Genomic DNA, 11,225 nt, shown 5'->3' on the forward strand with positions numbered 1-11,225 from the left:
AGTTCAATTCCCAGCTGTGAGCCTCCTGTAATTCTAGTTCCAGTGGCTCTGACACCCCGGCCCTCAAAGACACCAGCACTCATGAGCACGTGCTCCCACACAGATATACATAATTAAGAATAAAGATATATAGAATTTTATTCTTCACTTATTTCATATTATTTTTTCCATGAAGGACACAAGAATGTGACAGAGAGGGGCTGGAGAGATGGCTCAGAGGTTAAGAGCACTGGCTGCTCTTCCAGAGGTCCTGAGTTCAATTCCCAGCAACCACATAGTGGCTCACAACCATCTGTAATGAAATCTGGTGCCCTCTTCTGGTGTGCAGGCATACATGGAGGCAGAATGTTGTATATATAATAAATAAATAAATAAATCTTAAAAAAAAAAAAAAAAAGAATGTGGCGGAGGGATGGTTCTACCAGGCCCATGATGGAGAATCCTGACAGTGCTGACTGTGCTAACTTGACCCCTTCCTTCACTTCTGGTCATCTCTCCCATTGGATGTCCCCAGTACTGAAAGCCAAGGAGGCCTACCCAGTTCACTGTACCCTTGCTCTACCCCAACCCCTCCACTCCTGCATGCAAAACTAATAAGCCAGAGAACCTGGCCATGGTTCCCTAATAAGGGATTTCTCCATCCTGGGCTGAGTGCCACTTGCCAGATGACAAAAAACAAGATGGATGAAGCTGCATTTTAACCATATCAGTAACATCATGTAGTGGTGCATTCCATCATCCCTGCAACCAGAAGGCAAAGGCAGGAGGGTCATTGCAATTCAAAGCCAACCTGGTCTACATAGTCCCAAGTAAGCCAGGGCTTTTCATAGTGAGGCCCTGTAATAAATAAATAAATAAATAAATAAATAAATAAATAAATAAATAAATAAATAAATAAATCACAGCTGGAAAGTAACTATCATTTTTTAAAAACGTATGTGCTTTGAGCAAGGAACTCAGGACCGCGAGGGGTGCACCCACACACTGAGACAATGGGGATGTTCTATCGGGAACTCACCAAGGCCAGCTGGCCTGGGTCTGAAAAAGCCTGGGATAAAACAGGACTCGCTGAACATAGCGGACAATAAGGACTACTGAGAACTCAAGAACAATGGCAATGGGTTTTTGATCCTACTGCACGTACTGGCTTTGTGGGAGCCTAGGCAGTTTGGATGCTCACCTTACTAGACCTGGATGGAGGTGGGTGGTCCTTGGACTTCCCACAGGTCAGGGAACCCTGATTGCTCTTTGGGCTGACGAGGGAGGGGGACTTAATGGGGGAGGGGGAGGGAAATGGGAGGCGGTGGCAGGGAGGAGGCAGAAATCTTTAATAAATAAATAAATTTTAAAAAAGAAAAAAAGAAATAATAGAGAATAGGAAAAAATGTGTGTGCTTATGGTGCGTTCATGTGTACATGTGTGTACAGCAGCCCTCAGAAGTCAGAAGAGGGTATTACATTCCCTGGAGTTGCAGGCACCTGTGATCCACTACACTGGTTCTGGAAATCAAACTAGGTCCTATGCAAGAGCAGCAAGTGCTTTTAATTGCTAAGACATTCTCTCCAACCCAACTATGATCTTTCCAAACACTTAACTCTCCTACATCACTGAAAGTCTCACTGCCACAGAGGCCCTATTCCATGCTCCCTGGTTGGCAAAGGAGTCTCCATTAACCGCTGGTTAAAATCTAAAACTGAGCATAGCACTTCTAACCCAGGGGTTGGGGGGGGGGGTTTCGTTGTGCTTTCCCATGTTCCATTTGCATCTCACCCTAGACAAACTGAGGCACTGTTCCCCTGAACTCTATGCCACAGCAACTGCAAACAATATCCACCTTCCCTTATCCCCAGTCCATCTGGTACATTCCTACCTCCCCTTGCTCCTGGCTCAAAGAATTGTGCTGCCTCCCCTGGTCTCTGCCTGTGTCCCAGACTCCTGTGTAGACTCCATCTGTCACCTTGTCCCACCCTTTTCTACCTTGTAGATGTCTATGAAAGTTGCCCATTTAAAAACACAACAACAGGCTTAGAAAACAAGGCCTTTTTTCTTTGACAATTGTAAAGCAGAGTTTCTAATTTGAGTGTAATTGACAAAGTATCCTACAATGTACACATGATTGTTCAAAAATATTAAAAGACCATTTAGACATTAATATATACTGTCCACTAATTCTATGTTATTTTTTAAGTGCGGGGGTATCAGGTACAGTGGCTCACATCTATTAATACCAGCATTTGGGAAGCTGAGGCAGAAGGATCACTTAGAGTTCAAGGTCAGCTAGGCTACGTAATGAACTTTCCAAGCCAATCTGGGCTGCAGAGTTAGGCCATTTTATACAAGGGGGTGCATGAGTGGGGAGCCACTGGAGAGATGGTTCAATGGGAGCATGTGACCTTGCAGAAGACCTGAGTTTAACTCCCAGAATGCTCATGGTAGTTCACACCCATCCATAACTCCAGTTCTGGGACACCCTCTTCTGATCCTCTTCTGACCTCCACAAGTACAAAGCATGCATAGTACATATACACACATGCATGCAAAACACTCATGTGCATAAATCTAAAGGAGCTTTTTAAGTAATAAATGCAGATATTGTGAACCATATAACCCAAACATATTTCTGATATGCGTATCTTGAAATTCTGAATAAGATTTAATAAACATGCTTTCAAATACAAAGCTAAAACAAAAAATAAAGGGAAAGAGTATATGCCCAAGATGAAGACAGTTGCATGCCCAAGTTACAATCATAGAAGTCCCTCTTGCACCTATCTGGGGTTGGTTGGGTCTGAAGAAGGGTACGGCCATAAGTCCAAGGACTCCCCAAAACTGGACTCCACAAAAACCTTGTCCACCATGTCATCAGCACACACGAGCTTCCAAAACACGGCTTGGTGCCATAGCACCATGTGAAGGTGAAGGTGGGTCTCCTGGGACACAGATGCTAAAACAGTTTGAAGCACAAGAAGTTTACGTGTGAGGCCGCACCTCAGGCCGCAGGCAGGGGGAGCCCCTGTGACAGGAAGAAGCAAGGAAGCAGGTTTGGAAATCAGGAGCACAGCAGGATGTAGACCTGGCAGTTTCAACCAGCCCAACAAGGTGATCTAGAGCAAATGCTGCCCACTGAAGGCCTCCAACCCTAGCCCTAAATGACCAGGCCCCCAACTGCCTGCTTCTCAGTCCCTGTCAAGCAGAACATGAAAACCAAGGCATTTCCCAAAGGTGTTCATGGGCAAGCTGAATGCAAGCCCTTAAACTGAGATCCAAGTTGTAGAGCAACATGCCACAGATGACAAAAGCTTGTCTAGCTCAGGCTGGGCTCTGGCGTGGTAAATGGTGGTGCACACCTTTAATTCCAGCACTCTGGAGGCTGAGGCAGGAGGATCTCTGTGAGTATGAGGCCAGCCCGGTTTAAAAGTAAGTTCCAGAACAGCCAGAGCTACACAGAGAAACCCTGTCAACAAAAAACAAAAAGACAAACAAAACAAAACAAAACAACAGGGCTTGTATCTGTTAGTACCATACCTAGCAGGTTAGGGGTTCAAATTTACATTATCCGAGGGGTTGATATTAATATATGGGCAGAAAAACTGGGCAGAGAACAAAGATAGAACAAGTTCCCAGGTAAAGCAGGGTCAACAACAGGAGGAACCACCCCAGAATACAGACCTCAAACCCTGTTCAATATAAACACATACCACACATTACAAAACCAGAAGCAATCTTGCTGAGAGGTGGTGGTGTATGCCTTTAATCCCAGAACTCTGGAAGCAAAGACAAGCAGATTTCTATGAGTTCAAGGCCAGCCTGGATTACGGAACAAGTTCCAGGATAGTCAAAGCTACACAGAAAAACTCTGTCTCAAAAAAAAATAATAATAAATAGAAACATAACAATCTACCATTAGCCTTTAATCCCAGCACTCGGGAGGCAGAGGCAGGCGGATCTCTGTGAGTTCGAGACCAGCCTGGTCTACAAGGGCTAGTTCCAGGACAGGCTCCAAAACCACAGAGAAACCCTGTCTCGAAAAAACAAAAAAACAAACAAAAAAAAATCTACCATTAATAAGAAACACTAATATCATGATTGTATTCAAGAACTCAAATTCATATAAAGATACTCCTAAAGTCAGATGCTGTGGCTCACACCTCTAATTCCAGCACATGGGAGGCAAAGGCAAGTAGATCTTTGTGAATTCGAGGCCAGCCTGATCTACATAGTGAGTCCAGGACAGTCAGAGCTACATAGTAAGACCCTGTCTCAAACAAACACACAAACAAACCTATTTCTAAAGATAATATGACTTGTTAAGCGTATATAAAACTAACAGCACAAAGGTAGAAAGTAGAAAATGCATAGTCCATAGAAACCACTAAACCTTAGTCATCAATCTTCTATGCAACTGTGAACCCTACATGCTACAATAAAACCAGCCTTGTAAGATGTGCCCACTGGTCCAATAGTGGCAAGAATGTCATGGGAGTAGTTGACCCCTTCTGACTGGATTTAAGACCCATTCCACAGATGGAACCTATACCTGGCACCATTATCAGGGCGAAGAACCTGTGGCTAGACAGGCCATAGGCTCTAGGGGAGAAGTACTATTACTCTCTGCTAACAGGACACAGCCTTAAACTGACTCCTAATGACTTACTATTAGAGATTAGTGCGTCTCTCAAACCTCACCAACCTCATCAGCTGTTTAGTGCACAGCAATGAACACAGAGGTCCACATTTGGTCAAGGTGCAAAGAATAAGGAACTACCAAGTATTTGGCCCTAAACGGTGCACCTTCATCACTCTCTTCTCCTACCAAGCTTCCGGGATCGTGGTGGGAAAGGGGGTGAGGGGTGGAAGGATTATGAGAGCCAAAGGTGGTAGGTGACTACAAAAGAACCCAACAAGGCAGCTGCAAGTGTGAATTCACAGCAGCTATGAGAGCAGCACCGTACCTGTGACAGCTCAAGCCAAACACAATCCCAGCGCGGAGGGAGAGGCTGGGCACAAAGCCAACCCTTGCTGAGTTGCTATTGGTAAATAGACAGTTGCCAGGACAAGGAGAGTTAGTTTTCTTAAGAATGTGGTCCCTGGTAGGTGAAACACACTACAGTGGATGGCCACACACTCAAAATGATATAAACAGTGCTAATTGGATTGGATTTTTCCTTTTCTTTTCTTTTTTTCTTTTTTATTTTTTGAGACAGGGTTTCTCTGTGTTGCTTTGGAGCCTGTCCTGGAATGAGCTCTTGTAGGCCAGGCTGGCCTTGAACTCACAGAGATACACCTGCCTCTGCTGGGATTAAAGGCATGCACCAGCCCAACATCCCTGATGTGGGGAGCCCTGTGACCCACAGAGTCTGCATCAGGAGGGCTACACAGAGAAACCCTGTCCTGGGGGAGAGGGCAGGTGGGAAGGTATTTCTAGACAACCATAATATCCCACATTTTCTTTAAGATTTATATATGAGTGCTCTATCTGCATGTATGAATTTATGCCAGACAGTGGCATCAGATCCCACTATAGATGGTTGTGAGCCACCATTTGGATGCTAGGAATTGAACTCGGGACCTCCGGAAGAGTATCCAGTGCTCTTAACTGCTGAGCCATCTCTCCAGCCCCCTAGCCTACTCCTTTAATCCTAGCAATGAGGATGCAGTGACAGGTAGATCTTCTGAATTTGAGGCCAGCCTTGTCTACACATGGAGCCCAGTCAGGGCTACATAGTGAGAACCTGCTGCAAAAACAAATAAATAGGGTATTTCTAGAAGTAAAAGAATGGCGTCTTAGTTAAGGTGTCTTGGTTTCTATAGCTGGGATGAAACGCCAGAACCAAGAAGCAAGCTGGGCAGGAAAGGGTTCATTTGGCTTATACTTCCACATCGTAGTCCATCAATGAAGGGAGTCAGGGTAGGAACTCAACAGGGAAGGAACCTGGAAGCAGGAGCTGATGTAGAGTCCCTGGAGGGGAGCTGCTTACTGGCTTGTCCCTTATGGCTTGCTCAGTCTGGTTTCTTATAGAACCTAGGAGCACATGCCCAGGGATGTGGGTTGGTTGTGCCCTCCCCCATCAATCATTAGTTAAGAAAATGACCTACAGCTGGATCTTATGGAGGCGTCTCAAATAAGGTTCCCTCCTTTCAGATGACTTAAGCTTGTGTCAATATGACACAAAACTAGCCAGGACATATCATCACAAAAATTGGGGAAAAAAAAAACCCTTAATGGACTGATTAAACAACAGAATCGCCAATAGTTGAAAAGAATCATGGTCATCATTCATCAGTATTGGGGAGAACTCATTCCAAAGCCCTTACCCCATAGTATTTGTATATAACCTATGCACATCCTCCCAGATGGCTTAAATCACATCAATATTACTAGTGCCATCTAACACAATACAAATGCTATACTAATAGTTGGTATACTATATTAATTAGGGATTAGTGACTATTTTTATAAAAATATTTTAATCTTAAACCCACAAATACTGAGAGCTAACTGTAGATACATCAAAGATGAAGAAAAAGCCTAGAATGAAGAGTAGAGAAATGATAAGTGGAAATTGTAGCTTTGGAGCCTATCCTGTAGGCCAGGCTGGCCTTGAACTCAACAGAGATCTGCCTGTCTCTGCCTTCTGAGTGCTGGGATTAAAGGCATGCACCACCACTGCCCAGCAGGCCCTAGGATTTCAAAGGTCAGAGATGACAGAAGTAGTGTACAGAACCATGAAGGCAGAGATCAGGAATTTAAAACTAGCCTGAGCTACATGAGCTTCTATCTTAAAAAAAAATTCTTAATAAAATTAAATTTTAAAAAAGAAACAAAAAGATGGATACCAGTTTGATTTAGGCTTTTTTGAGACAGGGTCTCACTTTTTAATACTGGCTAGCCTAGAACTTACTGTATAGACCAAGCTGGCCTCAAACTCACAAAGATTCACCTGCCTCTGTCTCTCTGCTGAGTGCTGAGATTATTAGGCATGTGCCACCAACCCAGTGAATCAGGTTTTAGACTTTATAAGTCAACCATACAACTTAAAATGTTCATTCACAACACTAAAAGAATAGCAGAATGGCACCTAGCAGAGGGAAAAATACAAAGAAAACCTGCTTCATTGAGCATGGTTGTGTATGCATTTAATTCCAACACTCAGGGACAGAGGCAGAAGAACCTGTTGAGTTCCAGGCAGCCTGGGGTATATAGTGAAACTCTATCATAAAAAACAAAAAGAATGGATGGAGGGAGGGAGGGAGGGAGAAAAGCAGGCTCCAGAGACAGCCATATCTTCTCTCCTCATGCAGTACCAGCTCTTCCCTGAGAGTGAAAGGATTTGATAGTATTGGGCACCTGGTTATCAGGGCAGCAATCAATTCTGGCAAAGTGAATACTGTTGCCATCAATGACTCTCATTGACCTCAACTACAAGGTCTACATGTTCCAGTATGACTCTACCCACGACAAGTTCAATGGCACAGTTAGGACTGAGAACGGGAAACTTGTCATCAATGGGAAGGTCATCTCCATCTTCCAGGAGCAAGATCCTGGCAACATCAACTGGGGTGATGCTGGGGCCAAGTGTGTTGTGGAGTCTACTGGGGTCTCCACCACCATGGAGGTCAGGGCACATTTGAATCGTGGGGCCAAAAGGATCATCATCGCTGCACCTTCTGCCATTGTCCCCATGCTTGTGATGGGTGTGGGCCATGAGAAGTATGACAACTCCCTCAAGATTGTCAGCAACGCTTCCTGCAGCACCAACTGCTTAGACCCCCCTGGTCAAGGTCATCCATGACTCACGAGCACAGTCCGTGCCATCACTGCCACCCAAAAGACTTTGGGGGCCCCTCTGGGAAGCTGTGATGCGATAGCCATGAGACTACCCAGAACATCATCCTTTGCATCCACTGTTGTTGCCAAGGCTGTGGGCAAGGTCATCCCAGAGCTTAACGAAGCTCACTGGGTTAGCCTCCTGTGCTCTGTCCCTGACATGTGTCTCTTGAATCTGACATGCCCCTAGAGAAAGCTGCCAAGTATGACATCAAGAAGGTGCTGAAGCAGGCATGGTAGGGCCCACTAAAAGGCATCCTGGGCTACACTGAGGACCAGGTTGTCTCCTGCGACTTTAATAGGGGTGCCCACTCTTCCTCCTTTGACACTGGGGTTGACATTGTTCTCGGTAAGAATTCTGCAAAGCTCATTTCCTGGTATGAAAATGAATAGAGCAACAGGGTGGTGGATATCATGGCCACATGGCCTCACAAAGAGTAAGCAGCCCTGGACCACTTACCCCAGTAAGAACTGGAAAGCAAGAGAGAGGCCCTCAGCTGTTGAGGAGTGCCTGTCCCAGCTGAGCATTTGCCCTCAGTTTCCATCCCAGACCTAGAAGGGGCAGGGCTTAGGGACCCCTACTCTCCTGAATACCATCAACAAAGCTTACTGAGCCCATACACCCCACTCCTAAATAAAAGGAAGGAAATCTGCTTCATCTACGAGAAAGGAGAAAGTAACCCAAAAAGTAAAATTAATAGGAAGGGAGAGGTTAAGGCACGTGCCCTCAAGTCCGATGCCCTGAGCCTGACCCCTGGGGCCCACCCAAGGGAAGGAGAGGACCAGCTCACGACATTACCTTCTCACTTCATGCGTGCCTCCACACACACAAAATACACAGGTGGATGTAGTTTTAAGATTTAAATTTTTTTTGTTTTTGTTTTTTGTTTTTTGAGACAGGGTTTCTCTGTAGCTTTGGAGCCTGTCCTGGAACTAGCTCTTGTAGACCAGGCTGGTCTCGAACTCACAGAGATCCGCCTGTCTCTGCCTCCTGAGTGCTGGGATTAAAGGCGTGCGCCACCATCGCCCGGCTAAGATTTAAAATTTTAAGACAAATTTTAGTGTCATTTTTGCCCAGGGGACATGCTAATCTCTGCATCCTTCCAATTTTAGCGCATGAGCTACCACTGCTACAGAGACCACCAATATTAAAGCCATGTGGGGTTTTGTTTTGTTTGTTTTTTTTTTTTTTGAGACAAGGTTTCACTGTGTATCCCTGTAACAAGCTATATAAACCTGACTGGTATGGAACTCAGAGATCCACTTGCCTCAGCCTCTTGAGTTCTGGGATTAAATGTGTATGTCACTATGCCTAATTTAAATATGCTTTTTGGGGGCGGGAGCTGGAGAGATGGCTCAGAGGTAAGAGCATTTCCCTGCTCTTCCAAAGGTTCAATTCCCAGCAACCATATGGTGGCTCACAACCATCTGTAATGGGGTCTAGTGCCCTCTTCTGGCCTTCGGGCATATACACAGACAGAATATTGTATGTAGAAGGAGAGAGAGAGCACAAGCAAGGAACTCAGGACCGCGAGGGGTGCACCCACACACTGAGACAATGGGGATGTTCTATCGGGAACCCACCAAGGGCAGCTGGCCTGGGTCTGAAAAAGCCTGGGATAAAACCAGACTCGCTGAACATAGCAGACAATGAGGACTACTGAGAACTCAAGAACAATGGCAATGGGTTTCTGATCCTACTGCACGCACTGGCTTTGTGGGAGCCTAGGCAGTTTGGATGCTCACCTTACTAGACCTGGATGGAGGTGGGTGGTCCTTGGACTTCCCACAGGTCAGGGAACCCTGATTGCTCTTTGGGCTGACGAGGGAGGGGGACTTGATGGGGGAGGGGGAGGGAAATGGGAGGTGGTTGCGGGAGGAGGCAGAAATCTTTAATAAATAAGTAATAAAATAAAAAATAAACAAAATAAATAAATATTAAAATGCCCTTTTGTGTGTGTGTGTGTGTGTGTGTGTGTGTGTGTGTGTGTGTATCACATATCTGCGGGTGCCCAAAGAAGCATTACGAAGGTGTCAGAGTCTCTGGAGCGGAGGCATGGGTGGTTGTGAGCTTCCTGATATGGGTGCTGGGAACAAAACTGTGTCCTCTGGAAAGGCTGCAGATGTTCTTCATCCCTGGGCCTTCTTTCCAGCCTTTGTTTTTTAATGATGGGAAAATCCAAACCTTCACTATGAAGTAGAAAAGTTCTTTGGAAGAAGAACAAATTGTGCTTTCAAGTTTCAGAAGCATGAACCCACTGGGGCAGAAAATTATCTTTCTTTTCCTAGTGACCATCCTGTTCCCACACTGTCAAGCCTTCCTTTCCCACTGGCTATTTGGTACCATAATGACACCTTGCTAAGATGCCTAAAGATTTTGTCACTTGCTCTCATCAAGAAAAGCACCATGCTTCTCTGAGTCCTGACTGTATTTAGGGTTCAGTGTTAAACATTTAGCAAAGAATTGGATGGCTCAGCAGCTACGAACCCAGCAGAACACTCTTCCCACCAACCCTCCTAGCTTTCTTTCTCTTCCCTGACTTCCTTTGCTCAGACTTTGGTCTAGACTTAATTTTGAGACAGGGTCTCCTTAGCCCTGACCAGCCTATAACTCAGAGATCTACCTGCCTCTGCCTCCCAAGCAAAGGATTAAAGGTGTGCGCCACCATACCCAGCTAATGGCCTAGACTCTCACAGAGTTCTTCTGCCTTTAGGAGTTTACACAGGCGCTGGTAATCCCATACCTGAGAGGCAGAGGAAGGTGGATCTCTACGAGCTCCAGGACAGCCTGGACAGCCAGGGCTAGAGAGAGACCCTATCTCAAGATAGATTAGATTAGGTTAGGTTGAATTAGATAGATAGAAATTAGGGGCAGAGGATACATAACCTGCCATCAGCTTGGCTCCATGTTTGGCTGTGAGTACCCCTTTGATGCTGAGAATCAGTCCTAGAGAGGCAGATGGAAATCCCTGCCTTTTTGTGGTACAGGCATCTCACCCTTTGGCATGAAGCCCAGTGGGCAGCCTGAGACTGCCCCTTCATCCATGATGCTTTGTAAGAAGGTAAAGAAGCTGCTGAACTCTTATCTAGTTCGTGTACTTGCAGGGCTCAAGAGGTGTTGGGAAGGCCTAGAAGCCACCCTGCCTTTAAAATCTCTGCAGGAAAGGTGGTGGTACAAGCCTTTAATCCCAGCAATCAGGAGGCAGAGGCTGATCTCTGTGAGTTCAAGGCCGGCCTGACCTACCGAGGGAGTTCCAGGACAGCAAGGACAGTTACACAGAGAAACCCTGTCTCAAAAAGCCAAAAAAAAAAAAAAAAAAACAACCAGTAACAACAAAACTGCACACTAAAACCTGTTTGTGTTGGGGCTGGAGAGATGGCTCAGAGGTTAAGAGCA

At 45.5% G+C, this 11,225-nt stretch overlaps 2 pseudogenes; one reads left to right on the forward strand and one right to left on the reverse strand.

Annotated features, from left to right (window-relative positions):
• The first annotated feature begins 6,266 nt into the window (after positions 1-6,266).
• LOC101984367 lies at positions 6,267-8,001 on the forward strand (annotated as a pseudogene).
• An 860-nt stretch (positions 8,002-8,861) lies between these two features.
• Positions 8,862-8,961, reverse strand: LOC113455830 (annotated as a pseudogene).
• Positions 8,962-11,225: the final 2,264 nt, after the last annotated feature.

This window comes from Microtus ochrogaster, unplaced genomic scaffold (genome assembly GCF_000317375.1).
Source record: "Microtus ochrogaster isolate Prairie Vole_2 unplaced genomic scaffold, MicOch1.0 UNK153, whole genome shotgun sequence".
In the NCBI taxonomy this organism is placed as follows: Eukaryota; Metazoa; Chordata; class Mammalia; order Rodentia; family Cricetidae; genus Microtus; species Microtus ochrogaster.